General features: G+C 35.1%; 2 pseudogenes; both read right to left on the bottom strand.

Moving 5' to 3' along the window:
- Nucleotides 1-6,817: 6,817 nt before the first annotated feature.
- Nucleotides 6,818-9,738, bottom strand: LOC140883794 (G-type lectin S-receptor-like serine/threonine-protein kinase RLK1; annotated as a pseudogene).
- Nucleotides 9,739-10,692: 954 nt separating this feature from the next.
- On the bottom strand, nucleotides 10,693-12,050 carry LOC140877281 (uncharacterized; annotated as a pseudogene).
- Between the last annotated feature and the right edge of the window lie 3,873 nt (nucleotides 12,051-15,923).

Genomic DNA, 15,923 nt, shown 5'->3' with positions numbered 1-15,923 from the left:
ATAAATCCTGGGAGGATGTTAAAACGACATCCCACACTCCCGGTAAGGGATACGACAAGTATAAAAGCCTCTAAGGTTTTTAAACAATAACGTGATATGATACATGTATATATACTAACTATATCAATATATAATTTCATGTTATTATATAAGAGGTTGTCTAGGACACTGACCTTATAATAACGTGATATGATATATATTTTATTGCGTATATTTAATTATGATTATCATTATACGCATCACATGATTATCACGAATTTTTATTCAACACATAATCATTTTTTTCTTACCCTCAACGGTCACAAACGGTCATAAACGGCTAGTTTTTTGCCTATAAATATGTTCACTCAAACTCATTTTCAATCACACCAAAATTCATTCTTCATCTCAAAACATTCTCCTCGGTTTTTTTGTTTTTCGAAAAAGAAGATGGAGTTTTTGGCTTTTCTAAGGATATTTTTCATAACGACTATAATCATCATGTTCACGAGTTTTGTACTCACCAGCGATTTTCCACCACCTATTTTTTCTCTATTTGTATACGCACTTGTAATCTTCGTTTATCCATTATTTTGTATTGTCATATTAATGGAAATTAACTAATAAAATGTATTGTTATTTTTCTAGTACCACCATGTCAAATTTGGCAAAGATTGAATTCGTTGCGCTCGATATCACTGGAAAGAATTATATGCCATGGACTCTCGATGTAGAAATGCATCTTGAGTCATTGGGTCTAAGTGATACCATCAAAGAAATTAATATATCAACCTCACAAGATAAAGCAAAGGCAATGATTTTCTTACGCCGACATCTTGATGAAGGGTTGAAATGTGAGTATCTCACAGAAAAAGACCCAATGATTTTATGGAAAGGGTTGAAAGAAAGATTTGAGCATATAAGGGAAGTGATACTTGCGACCGCCCGTGATGAATGGAATTCGTTGAGAATCCAAGACTTTAAAAAAGTCAGTGAATATAATTCTGCAATGTATCGAATAGTCTCACAATTAAAATTTTGTGGACTTGAAGTCACAGAGATGGAAATGCTTGAGAAAACATTTTCCACTTTTCACGCATCAAATATAACTCTACAACAACAATATAGAGTGCGTGGTTTTACGAGATATTCCGAACTCATTGCATGTCTTCTTGTGGCGGAAAAGAACAACGAATTGTTAATAAGAAATCATCAATCCCGACCCACTGGATCAACGGCATTTCCTGAAGCAAATGTCGTAATGAAAAATGAAAATCAAAATCAAAGGCATAGACCAGATTTTGGTCGTGGACGAGGTCGAGGACGTGGGCGTGGACGTGGACGTAAAAATGATCGCGGTCGTGGTCGCGGCCGTGGATATGAAAATAATAGAGATAGTTACTTCAATAACTCATCTCAAAAGAACGTCGCGAACCACCCACCAAAAAGGCAGCATGAAAACCCGAGTGAAAATGAAAATCACTCAAAAAGATCTGAGAGTGTTTGTTATAGATGTGGCACTCCAGGACATTGGTCACATATTTGTCGAACCCCTGAGCATCTATGTAAGCTTTATAAAGAATCGACAAAAGGGAAAGGAAAAGAGACCAATTTTGTTGAAAATAGTGACCATTTAATTAGCTCAACTAGTTTCAATGCTGCAGATTTTTTGAATGATTTCGAAAACATTGATTAAAAGATTGGTGGGACTATATTGTAACAAATTTGTATTTTTAATGCATTCTTGTATTATAAAGCATGTTATATTTTGCATTTGTATTGTACTTAATTTTTCTTTATTGCATTTTTTGTGAAGTTTGATATGGAAAATGCTATGAGCAAACATGGAAATAATATCATGGAAATTTGCATACCAGATAGTGGTACAACACACACTATTCTGCGAGATGAAAGATATTTCTTGGAAATAAAACCAACAAAAACAATGGTGAATACCATATCAGGTCCTGTAGACTTGATTGAAGGTTGTGGAAAAGCACATTTTTTGTTACCTAAGGGTACAAAATTTCTGATAAATGATGCTTTATATTCACCACAATCGAAAAGAAATTTGTTGAGTTTTAATGACATATACTCTCATGGGTATGATACTGAGACGATAACTGATGGAAATCAGAAATATATGTGTTTTACCACATATAAATCAGGAAAGAAATATGTGGTTGAAAAATTATCAATGCTCCCTACTGGATTGCATTGTACACATATAAAGCCAATCGAATCAAATATGGTGGTTAATAGTTCTTCAATATTAACAAATTGGCATGATCGATTGGGACATCCTGGTTCAATAATGATGCGAAGAATTATTGAAAATACGCATGGTCATCCATTGAAAGACCAGAAGATCTTTCAGAATAATAAGTTTCAATGTAAAGCATGTTCTCTTGGAAAACTTATTATAAGACCATCACCAGCTAAAATCCAAACAGAATCACTCATATTTCTTGAACGCATTCAGGGTGATATTTGTGGGCCAATTCATCCACCATGTGGACCATTTCGATATTTTATGGTATTGATAGATGCTTCTAGCAGATGGTCACATGTATGCTTATTGTCAACTCGGAATGTGGCATTTGCAAGATTAATGGCTCAAATAATAAAATTGCGGAATCAATTTCCCGATTATACAATCAAGAAAATAAGACTTGATAATGCTGAAGAATTTACTTCCCAAACTTTCAATGACTATTATATGTCAATGAGAATTACTGTTGAACATCATGTTGCTCATGTTCATACACAGAATGGATTAGCTGAATCATTGATTAAACGTCTACAACTGATTGCTAGACCAATGATTATGAGAACAAAACTCCTTATTTCTATATGGGGACATGCAATTTTACATGCTGCAGCATTAATTCGCATCAGACCAAGTGCATATCATAAATTCTCCCTATTGCAGCTTGCATTTGGTAAAGAACCAAATATTTCTCATTTGAGAATTTTTGGATGTACGGTGTATGTGCCTATTGCACCACCTCAACGATCAAAAATGGGTCCTCAAAGAAAAATCGGTATTTATATCGGTTATGATAGTCCATCAATCATTAGATATCTTGAGCCTCAGACAGGCGATGTGTTTACAGCACGCTTTGCTGATTGTCATTTTAATGAAGAAATCTTCCCAGTGTTAGGGGGAGAAAAGAAACACATCGAAAAAGAAATCACATGGTATGTACCATCATTGTTACATTTGGATCCAAGGACCAAACAATGTGAGAAAGATGTACAGCAAATTGTGCACATGCAAAGAATTGCAAATCAAATGCCAGATGCATTTGCAGACACAAAAGGGGTAACAAAATCATATATACATGCTGTAAATGCCCCTGCTCGAATTGAAATTCCAAAGAAACAAATTGAAGACACTCATGATGTCATAAAACGCTTGAAGCGTGGAAGACCAGTCGGTTCCAAGGATAAAAATCCTCGGAAAAGAAAAGGCATAGAGAAACACGACGATCATAAAATAGAAAATGGTGTTCCAGAAGAATCACCTGATGATGAAAATATTCTGTCAGAACCACAAACTGACGAGAATCGTGAAATCTCTATCAATTATATTAATACTGGAAAAATATGGAACCGAAAAGACATAGAAGATATTGATGAGATATTTTCTTATAATGTGGCTTGTGACATCGTAAATGAAAATGAGGATCATGAACCAAAATCTTTTGGTGAATGTAAAACTCGTCATGATTGGGCCAAATGGAAAGATGTCATTCAGGTTGAATTGGATTCGCTGAATAAACGTAATGTTTTTTTGGACCTATAGTCCTCACACCTGAAGGTGTAAAACCTGTTGGATACAAATGAGTTTTTATTCGAAAGCGAAATGAGAAAAATGAAATAGTCAGATATAAAGCTAGACTTGTTGCACAAGGTTTTTCTCAAAGGCCTGGAATTGATTATGAAGAAACGTATTCTCCTGTTATGGATGCAATTACGTTTCGATATTTGATTAGTTTGGCAGTGTCTGAAAATTTGGAAATGTGTCTTATGGATGTTGTTACAGCTTACTTATACGGATCACTTGATAGTGATATATACATGAAAATCCCTGAAGGATTTAAGATGCCTGAAGCACAAAGTTCAAAACCCAGAGAATTTTATTCTGTAAAATTGCAAAGATCATTATATGGGTTGAAGCAATCAGGCCGAATGTGGTATAATCGGCTAAGTGATCAATTGATGAAAAAGGGATATGTAAATGATCCAATATGCCCTTGTGTTTTCATCAAGAAAACAACATCCGGATGTGTAATTATTGCTGTATATGTTGATGATTTAAACATCATTGGAACGAATAAAGAAATTCAAGAAGTTATGATGTACTTGAAGGAAGAATTCGAAATGAAGGATCTTGGAAAAACCAAGTATTGTCTGGGTTTGCAAATCGAACAAAAGGAATGTGGAATTTTTGTTCACCAGGCAAATTATACAGAAAAGATCCTTAAACGTTTTAATATGGATAAATCAAATCCATTAAGTACTCCAATGGTCGTAAGATCATTAAACATAAAAAAGGATCCATTCCGTCCATGTGGAGATGATGAAGTTATTCTTGGTCCAGAAGTACCATATCTAAGTGTCATTGGTGCCCTTATGTATCTTGCAAATTGCACTAGACCTGATATATCTTTTGCTGTAAATTTATTGGCAAGATTCAGTTCATATCCAACAAAGAGGCACTGGAACGGAATTAAACATATATTTCGTTATCTACGAGGAACAACAGATTTGGGACTTTTGTACTCAAAAGACACCAATCAAAGTATCATTGGTTATGCTGATGCTGGATATTTATCTGATCCACATAAGGCACGTTCTCAAACCGGATATGTATTTACTCGTGGAGGCACCGCAATTTCTTGGCGTTCACAGAAACAAACACTCGTAACAACTTCATCAAATCACGCTGAGATTATTGCGCTACATGAAGCAAGCCGTGAATGTGTTTGGCTAAAATCAATGACACAACATATCCAAACTTCTTGTGGATTATCAGTAGACAAGAAGCCTGTGACGTTGTATGAAGACAATGCTGCATGTATTGCTCAAATGAAAGAAGGATACATCAAAAGTGACAGAACAAAACATATACCCCCAAAGTTCTTTGCCTACACTCAAGAGCTTGAGAAGAATAAAGATATTGATATCTGTTATATTCAATCAAGTGAGAACTCATCAGATCTCTTCACAAAGGCACTTCCCACGACGATATTCAGAAAACATATATACAACATTGGGATGCGCAATCTGCGGAATATGTGAAGAATCACTCATATTAACATGAGGGGGAGTTTACGTGGCTGCACTCTTTTTCCCTTACTATGGTTTTTATCCCACTGGGTTTTTTCTAGTAAGGTTTTTAACGAGGCAGTATAAAACACGTAATGAAGACAGTCATCATATCACAATCATCATCACAAGGGGGAGTGTTGAAAAATATTATTATTATTAATATTATGTTGAATATTGAATGTTGAATGTTGAATATTGAGTTGTAAAATGTGGAAAATTAGTGTGTGATGATGTAGATGATGATGTATTTATTTTTGGACTAATCTCAAATGTGGATCTATAAATAGGTCTTCATTTGTGATGAAAAATACAATTGAAGTTGAGAGAAAAATATTATAAAGTGTAGAGTTTGATATATTTTGAGTTTTGGAATATTTACTTTTTACCGTAAATTTTTATTTTTTCACAACATCAATGAGTTTGTTAATTGTTTTTTTTTTATGTTTCTAAATTTAAATTGCGGCTGTAGTGACTAGTGGTTGGGATTATTTCCACTTTCTAGCCAAGTTGAAGGAAATAGATTAATACTTAAATCTTAGTTTATAAGTATTAGTATATTTTGAGTAATAAAAAATTCACAACTCAAACTCAAAGTGTACCTATTTTTAAAAGAACATGTAAACATAAAACATTTGTGGACTTAAGGTTTTTTCAAATAGAAAGATAAAAATTAATTAAGCTAATTTTTATAAAATTATACATATGCATATATTTACATTATATATAATATTATTTTTATAAATTAATAAATTATTATTAACCAAACGTCATGATGGAATCTTTGTTCGATTTTTGTTCTTAAAAATTAAATCTCAAACGGTTTACGTCCAAATATATTTTGCGAAGCAATTAAATGTTAATCTTAATTCCTAAAATAAATTACTTAAAACATTAAATGTAAGTTTAAAAAAACATTAAATGTATAAAAATACGTAAAAATTTAGAAAACAAATAAACAATATTATAAATCTAATTCATTACTTTAAATTATCGTTACTTTTGTTTTCGTCGGTTTCTTTTTAAATTTTAATATTTTTCTTATTTTAATTTTTTTCAACCAAGTGATATTTCATTCTCATATTTTAATATTTTATTCCATATATATGATATTTTTATTATAAATATAAAATATTTAAATTTTCAAGTAAAATATATTTATATTTTAAAACTAAAATAAAAAAATTATACACATAGTTAATATATTTGTTTGCATATATTTTTCACAATAAAAAATGGTTACGTCAAATGAATAATATTTACAATATATTTTATTAAAATTATACAATTTACCTTTAGATATTTTGTAAAAACAAATAAAAATAATATAAAATAAAAAATTTAATTTGAAGTTCTATTTAAAAACTACGTGTATACTAGACAAGGACTAGTTGCAAAAAAATTGTATCACATATAATCAACATCTTTTATTTATTTATTTACTACATATTTAGCAGTAACACACATAAATATAAATTTTTTTCTTTTTTTTTTTTACGTGGGAACCGATAGTCGCTATCTTCGATGCGCACTGAGTAAACCTTCGAACTAACGCAATAGCCTGCAAACTACGTTAGCCAGGTAAACCACACTAGGCAAACCCTGTGTGACAGACTAGTTCAAAAAAGTGTTGGTAGGGGAATCGAACTCCTCACATATGACCAAGAGTTCACCTACTCCAAATGATCTCGAACTCGAGCTAGCTTCACACATTCGAGAACTTAATGTCAGATGAGCTACACGTCGTCAATATATAAATATAATTTAAATAGACATCAACACGACTAACACATGATGTTTGGCATTCTAACGCGCGTTATGCATGGGACGGTAACGATCGCGAGTTTCATCGCCATGAAAATGGAAATTCTACGACTCCTCAAGAAAGTGTGGTGAAAGAAGATGGGCACAGGGGATCTTCAACATCAACAACCCCTTCAAGCATTTGGCATGCTTTCTTCATGCTCGGCCTCATACACGAATCTTCCTGGATGCACCAAAGCCCCACTTTGACGAATATTTCCACCCTTTTCAAATCATCCCACGCTTCACTATCATTCCCCACCAGAACATCAAGTTTCCCCTCCGTGTAACAATCCCACGCCAAATCAGCAAGAACAGATAACTCGTTGCCACTTTCCAAATCCTCCAAGCTTCTCCGGCAAGAAACGATCTCCAGAAGCAGCACGCCGAAGCTGTAAACATCCACTTTCACTGTTATCTGCGTGTTCCTGAACCATTCGGGCGCCAGGTAGCCTTTTGTTCCTCTGATATTCGTCAGAATTCGGCTCTGATCCATCAGCAGGAGCTTGGACATTCCGAAATCTGAAATCCGCACATTGTAATGTTCATCGAGAAGTATGTTTTGAGGCTTGATGTCGCAGTGAATGATCTTCTTGCTGCATTCTTCGTGTAGATATGTTAGTCCCTGGGCGACCCCTATGGCCATTTGCATCCTCTGCCTCCAACTCGGTTTCTTTTCAACCAAGAGGAAGTCTGCCAGCGTCCCGTTGCTCATGTACTCGTACACCAGCAGCCGATTCGGCCCTTCATCGCAGAATCCGAGGAGACGGACCAGATTCTTGTGATGAGTTTGTCCGATCACATTTACCTCAGCTCTGAATTCTTTCTCCGAATCTTTGGCGACACTTTCGAGCTTCTTTACCGCCACAATGGTTTTGGAAGAATCCGGCAACACGCCTTTGTATACTGCACCGAAAGAACCTCTTCCCAGCTCTTCTTTGAACCCTGAGGTAGCTTGCTCGAGTTCTGCATATGTGAAGCAACGCAGATTTGATCCCGCATTTGTTGGATTCAAATTCGAGATCTTTTTATTGTGTTTGAAGAAGATAAACAAGCAAACTGCGGATATGAACAACAAGTTTACAAGCACCGAGCTTCCTAAAAGCACTGATCCGACAAGAATCAACGATTTCCGGTCTTTCTTCACAGTGGTTAGAGTTGAAGTATTTGGATTCAATAACGGAATATCACTCTTTCTGAACTTGAAAAAGGCCTTGACATTCAAATCCAGATTGATTCTGCCATTAGAGAGGGGCAGCCTCTTCTTCCAGCAGCTGTTGCTTCTGTAAATTGCCACACCACAGAAACAATCATTCAGACAAGATGATCTGCAGTCTTCTTCTGTACTAGGAGATTTTTGCGAGTAATCATTAAATGGCCAATCTGTATCCTCAACTTCCACCAATTCGAATATGTCGTCCGGTGAGCCTTACTCGCCTTGGACGCAGTTGGAGGCAGCATCAGGCTGGCAGTCGCCATACAAGTCATTCGGATCAGCCAACGAAAACCTTTGCGGACATCGACAATTAGGCCTCCCATTCTGCAGACGGCACACATTATTATAGCCACAAGCCCCGCTGCCTTTGTGTCCATCAACAGACATACAGATATTATCCGGCCAATAGCCGCAATCATTCCACCCTGGATTACCATTCTTGGGATGGGAATACTGAACAAAAACACCATCGAAGTTCAGGGTTGCCCTGTAATAATTTTCAGAAGCTGGAGCGATCGAAGGAGCCGAAAGATGGTATTGTCCCCCATTTCTTCTCCTAACAAACAAAGAACCTGTTTCATTAAAAACAACCTGATACCCGGAATTCGATGTGTTGAGATCAGAAGTGGAGCTGGTATAATAATCATCATCAAAATCTATATTCGAAGGCATGCTTTTCGTACTGAACACGAAGTCTCCATTGTCGAGCATCCTGGCATAGAATCTTCCTGGGAGAAGTTTGTCTCCGATTTTCTCGAAATAAGCATGCCGTTAATCTCAATGATTTGAGTAGGCACAATGGTATCCGTTGGATTCTTGAAACTTTCCCACAACCGGGTCGAGTCATTGCGGAAAAGAACAAGATTTCCTGTATCATTCAAGAACCCATATGCAGTTTCATCAGGAGAAAGATCCGTGCTCCAAATCAATTGGTTCCGAGCATCCCGCAGCTCGAGACCACCCGCAGCAACGAGACGGATCATTGAGCCCCGAGGCACTGGATTGCTGCCATTTTGGTACCAGATTATGGTCTTTTCTGGGATTTTATCGAACCAGATGGAAAGCAAGAAAATGTCTTTGTTATCTGGGAGCTGTTGGAATCCAAAAGCAAAGTCTCCAGAAGGTGAAAGCCATGGTTCCGAGCTTTCATCCGCTGTTAATGAAGCTCCAACCGTTATGTTACCGCTGTTTTGGGATACAACAGAGAGCGGGAAGATGAGTAAGAAGAAGAAGAAGAGATCATTACAGAGCGTGGAAGCCATTGGAAGAGCAAATTGCTTTGCGGGAGATTTTCTTTTGAGTTTGTGGGGACGTGATAATTTTTTTTATTCTTTATTGTTTATTTTTTTCGTTCATGAATCATGAGTCTAACTTTTTTTTTTTTTTGAGTCAACTCTTGAAGTCTCTCCACGGGGATTTTCTTTCATGACTCTCAAGTTTTATTTATTTAATTTGTGAGAGCCTAATTTTTTTTTTTTTAAAAAAATCCTTTGATTAAGTAGAGTTTTTGCTTTTCATGCATAACACATGGTTGTTGGCCATTGGTACAAAAAATGTAATGGGAAATGTATGGAAAATTAATTTGAATATTGTCTATAAAAAAAAACTTAATGTAACGGGATATTTATTAAAGTTATTATGTTACAATTCTTATTGTGTAGCGGTCAATTTAATTTGGAATTTGACTCGGTCCAAGTCTACTCAAATTAATTATTTTAGGTTATATTTCGTTTTCCTTGTAAGACTGAATGAATATTTGGGATCAATAAATTTTGGGACTCGCGATTTAATGTGGGATGATTTAGTTCGTATCATTTTATGTACATATTTTTTTTTATTTTATTGGTCATCTCCAACCACAAACACCATTTTGATGCAATTTTTGCACTACAACAGTGCAATTTTTACACCAAACACAATATCCATCTCCAACCTATTTACATCAAATATATATATATTAATTAATTTTATTCAACATATTTTTACAAACTATATAATTAATTTTGCGATTATAAAAAAATATTTTATCGTTAATAAATATTTTTACATATTATATAAATAATATTTTAATTAATTAAAAAATATTTTATTGTTAATACATATAAATATTACATTTAAAGTTTATGGTTTAATTATTATTATATAAATTAATTTATAGATAATACAAATTAATATATGATAATTATTAAAATTGATAAATATGTGTATGACTTCAAACATAAGACAACCACAAAATGGATAAACTTCAAAAATAAGACGAATACAAAACGGATACAACATTAAACATAACACATACAAATCACAAACATAATACAAAATATAATTTCAAATATAAATGCTTAGACCGTTCGAGTACAACTTCAAACATTTGAACTACTATATTCATCCCACAAATGCTCAATTAAAGCATTCCGCAGTGCGTAGTGAGCATCTTTGTCTTTTATTTTTTTATATCGATTGAGAAATTCTTGAAACTTCATATTCTCATCGACAATCATTTCGACTTCTGGAGCAGGTGTTTCTCGCGCATCTTGAATGGGTGCACTGAGATCGCGTTCATCTTCGATAATCATGTTGTGCATTATGATACATGATGTCATTATGTCATGTAAATGACGTTTCTTCCAACCACGTGCTGGTGACGCCACGATAGCAAATCGTGATTGAAGGACTCCAAATGCACGTTTAACGTCTTTTCTGCAGGATTCTTGCTTCATTGCGAAATATTTCTTTTTTGGTCCGCGTGGATCATGAATGCTTTGCACAATAGTTGACCATTTTGGATAAATACCATCAGCTAAGTAATATCCCATATCATATTCTTTTCCTCCAATTTTGTAATAAGCAGTAGGAGCAATACCTTGTGCAAGTTTGGAGAATAAACCAGACGACTCCAACACATTTATAACATTATTTGTTTCGGGCATTCCAAAATACGCATGTCATATCCAAAGATCGTAATCAGCGACTGCTTCTAAAATGATTGTCGGAGAACCACTACGACCTGCATATTGACCTGCCCAAGCCGTTGGGCAATTTTTCCACTTCCAGTGCATACAGTCGAGACTTCCCAACATCCCTGGAAATCCTCGTTGCTCACCTATGTAGAGTAGTCTGGCAACATCATCAGAAGTAGGTGATCTCAAGTATCGTTCTGCAAAAACTTCCACCATAGCACGACAAAACCGTTGCATACACACAATTGCAGTAAATTCTTCAATTTTGATATATTCATCAGTAGCATCCGCGGGTAAAGCATATGCTAGCATGCGCAAAGCTGCTGTTGTTTTTTGCAGAGTTGATAGACCGAGCCACCCCACACCATCAGCTCGTTGAATGAAATAAGAATCATGATTCTTTACCTCATTTATGATACGAATGAACAAGTTTCGAGACATTCGAAATCGTCTTCGAAACATTGTTTATATCTTGGAATTTCAGCAAAGTAATCGTTGAATAAATTACGATCGGCGACTTCTCGATCACGATGGATGACTACATGACCTGAAATCGAACCTTTGTGTGTGGCTTCTTGATCATTTTGAATGATGTACGCAGCAACCAACTCTTGCTCTTGAGTTATCACATCTAAGACTGCTTTTCTTTTATTTGTAAAACTCTCAACAGCATTCAACCACTCATTTTGTGTTTCATCTTCTTTGTCCGACAACGAAGATGAGCTAGTGGAAGATAATTGTAATTCGGATTGAGAATTCATTTTCAGTATAATGAGAATGTGAAATGAGTGGTGTGAGAAAATAATATGATTACATCACATTATATAATAGTTGTGAAGAATGTAACCGTTGGAGAGATCTAAATCACAACCGTTGGATTGATTCTGCACGGATCAAGATCCTAACCGTTGAATGTGTGTTTTCAGATCTAAATCACAATCGTTGGATTGATTCTACACGGATCAAGATCCTAACCGTTGAATGTGTGTTTTCAGATCTAAATCACAACTGTTGGATTGAATCTACACGGATCAAGATCTTGACCTTTGAATGTGTGTTTTCAGATCTAAATCACAACCGTTAGATTGATTCTACACGGATCAAGATCTTGACCGTTGAATGTTTGTTTTCAGATCTAAATCACAACCGTTGGATTGATTCTACACGGATCAAGATCTTGACCGTTGAATGTGTGTTTTCAGATCTAAATCATAACCGTTGGATTGATTCTACATTGATCAAGATCTTGACCGTTGAATGTGTGTTTTCAGATCTAAATTAGAACCGTTGGATTGATTCAACACGGATCAAGATCTTGACCGTTGAATGTGTGTTTTCAGATCTAAATCACAACCGTTTGATTGATTCTACACGGATCAATATCTTGACCATTGAATGTGTGTTTTCAGATCTAAATCACAACCGTTGGATGGATTCGATTTCAGTATAAATTGGCTACATTACTCTCACACAAACTCAATCCTATCATCCTTTTCAAGCAACACAATTGTAACGCCCAGAAATTCGTCACGTAAATTCACATGCATAACTAGGAGATTTAATGATTTTAAAATAAAGTGAAAATGTGTTAAATTAATTTTATGACTTATTATGTGAATTATGTGCATGTTTTAAATGTTATTACAGCATTTAACCCGCTATTATGAAATTTACAAATTTATTTGATAAAGGTTATTTTGCGATAGCATAGACGTGACCGTGGACGAACGAGATAAAAGTTTTCATCCAAAAATTTATGACTAGAATTTTTAGGAATTATAAATTAGTATTTTAAGATTTTATTTTAGAAAATAATAGTTTTAATATATATATGTATAAAATCCCATTTTTCACTAAAATGAGCCATTTTATGGGCTTTTAAAATGCTTTTAAATCCCCTTAATTTATTATTACGAAAATTAAAAGATTTATATCATATATTTTTGTGGGCTTAGAAGTGTCTAATTTATTTTAATTATTTAATTAACCCAACCTATTATACACACAAATATATACCTAGAAATCTCCCTCATTCCTTCCCCTACATCACGTCTAAACAATCAGCCGCCTCCATTCAGAAAACCAGCAGACCCTTTCCCTTCACAGCACACACAACACGATTACTTTGAAGAAAAATCACGAGTTCGACTTGCCGTTCGTCCCGGAGATCAATCTACGCGTCGGTAACGTATATTCGAGTGAATAAATCACAAAGGCACGTTTTGATTCCCTTCTTGAACACCATTTGAGTCATATTACACTGATTTATGCATAAAAGGATTGATTTTGCATGTGTATGTGGTTTTGATTGAAGATCATGCATGAATTTTTGAGCAGTCCACGTTTATGGCTTGAATATCAGATTTTCTCACGTTTTTCTGCTATGACACGTTCCAACATGCTGATCCATGGTTTGGGGTCTAAGTTAGGGTCCCTAGGATCGAATTGTATTGGTTCATGAACCAAGAATAGGCTGAAAATGAAATAAGAACAGAAACATGCACCAGGCGCGCAGGTTGAGCAGTTCTGAGAGAATTGATCGTGGAGGCTGTATGGTGCGAGTTCAAGGCTGGTTCCAGTTGTGTTAGAACCCAAGACCTTGGGAAAGGTCCTCCAGGCAGGTTTCCAGCCGGTAATGGCCGGAGATAGCGGCCGAACGGCCTGAAGTCTGGGTTGGTGTTCTGCATGCGAGCAGATTTTAGGTAGAGGAAGAAGGGACTGGTTTCGGGTCTATAGGATGAGTTATGGGCTGGGGTTTGTCTTGTTGGAACCCTATGGATGTGGGCTAGGTAGGTTGGGTGGTGCTTTGGCCGGTGGTGGTTGGAGTCAGGCGGTCGAAGCCCATATAGGGCTGCTGGTCGTTGGTCATAGACTTATGGGACAGCCTAGCTTAAGTTCTGAATTTTGGTGTTTTGGGGGCCGGGCTCGGGTTCTTGAGTCCGGGTTGGGTCTAAAATATTGTGAGTTAATTTAGATGAGTCCGGGTTCGGGTCCGGGTTATATTGGTTGGACTTGGGTATTTTAATTTATTTTTATTAATAGTTTAAGTTATGATTTAATGATCAGATTAAGTGGTTAATGGGCTTAAGAAATTTATTGGGTAAGGTTAAGTATTAATTGGGATTGAATAATACATTTGAGCTAAAATATAAGTTAATAGGCCTAAGGTCAGTTATTGAGTCAGTCTAGAATTTTTATGAGCTTAAGTTTAAGGGAGGGGTCAGCAGCTCGAACAAGTCCTTGGAAAAATAAATGAACCGTAAATATATATTTAATATATGCATGTATTTTATTTGTTATATAAGTATGATTTTTAAGAAAATAAATTAAATATATATTTACGGGCAAATTTTCATGAAAATAAAGAAATAAGTGAGAATTTTCAAGTTCATGCATCATGTAAGAATTTTTATGATAAGTTTAAATGCATGTTAAAAAAAATATATTTTTTTATGGAAGTTGAAGTGAAGGTGGAAAATGATGTGGTTGGAGTCCGGGATACCTGGGCCCGGTGACCTTCCTAATGATGTATAAGTATGATGAGCTTATAGATCCAGCTGAGAGGGCTGGTGAAGTGGCAGCACGGAGGTGAAAATCCCACCGTCGCGTACGTTGGTTTATAGATTGATCAATCGCTTAGTATGATGTCATCGACATGGATACGACCTGTTGAGAACTAAGAAATCATGATAAGTTAGTTTATGAGATTTATTAAGTATGATGATATATGTTTAGCTTTATGATAAATCAGTATAATTATTTTATTTCATGTTTATATGCATATAATTTTAAGATCATGCACGTATAATTATTATTCGCGTATTTTATATGATGTGTGCTTGTGTGTGGTTTCATTTTGTTATGTAAGGATAGAACGTGCTGAGCCTCTAGGCTCACTAGATTTAAATGGTGCAGGCTCACAATAATGTGTTTCCGACTGGCGGCGAGATCGTATGAGTTTCCAGGCGGCTAAAACCCGTGACCATTGCTCTAAGATGAATTTTATGTTGAGACTAGAACATTTATTTCCGCATATATTTTATTATTATAGATTTTTAGTATATGCGTGGATTTTACGTTTAAGTATTTATTTTCTAAGTTTTCGTGAATTTTTGTGAAAGAAATATTATTTAGAAATTTTATTATGACATTCTTATAAATTATTATTTAGTAATTAATTTGAAGTATTTAATTACATGCATGTACTTTTATTGTATCTTTTGTGTATTTTTTATTTTAAATTAAGTAAAGTTATTTTTAAGTATGATATATATATGTATGAGCATATATATATTTATATTCATTATTTTATTATCAGAGAGTTTTTTTTAAAAAAAATCAGTACAAGTCATAGGTCGTTTCATTTGGTATCAGAGCCAGGTTTCTTGGAGGGTGACTAGTCTGCTTCTCGGAGCTCAGAAGCCGCACTGCCAGTCTGTAAGTTTTAAGTGTTTTAAATTTTGATTTATGCATGGGACACAGGAGTTATATTTTTAAAGATTTATGAAAATGAGAATTTAATGTTACGACAGTCTTAAAGTCAAAAAACAATTAGTTATGCATTGCGATTTACGCGAAGAAATATTTGGTGGTGCAGTATGCCTCCTAGACAGATGAACCGACGCGGGAATCCT

Source organism: Henckelia pumila, chromosome 2 (assembly GCF_033568475.1).
Source record: "Henckelia pumila isolate YLH828 chromosome 2, ASM3356847v2, whole genome shotgun sequence".
NCBI lineage: Eukaryota > Viridiplantae > Streptophyta > Magnoliopsida > Lamiales > Gesneriaceae > Henckelia > Henckelia pumila.
The sequence above is the reverse complement of the archived record's forward strand: the minus strand, read 5'-3'. Positions and strand labels throughout refer to the sequence as shown.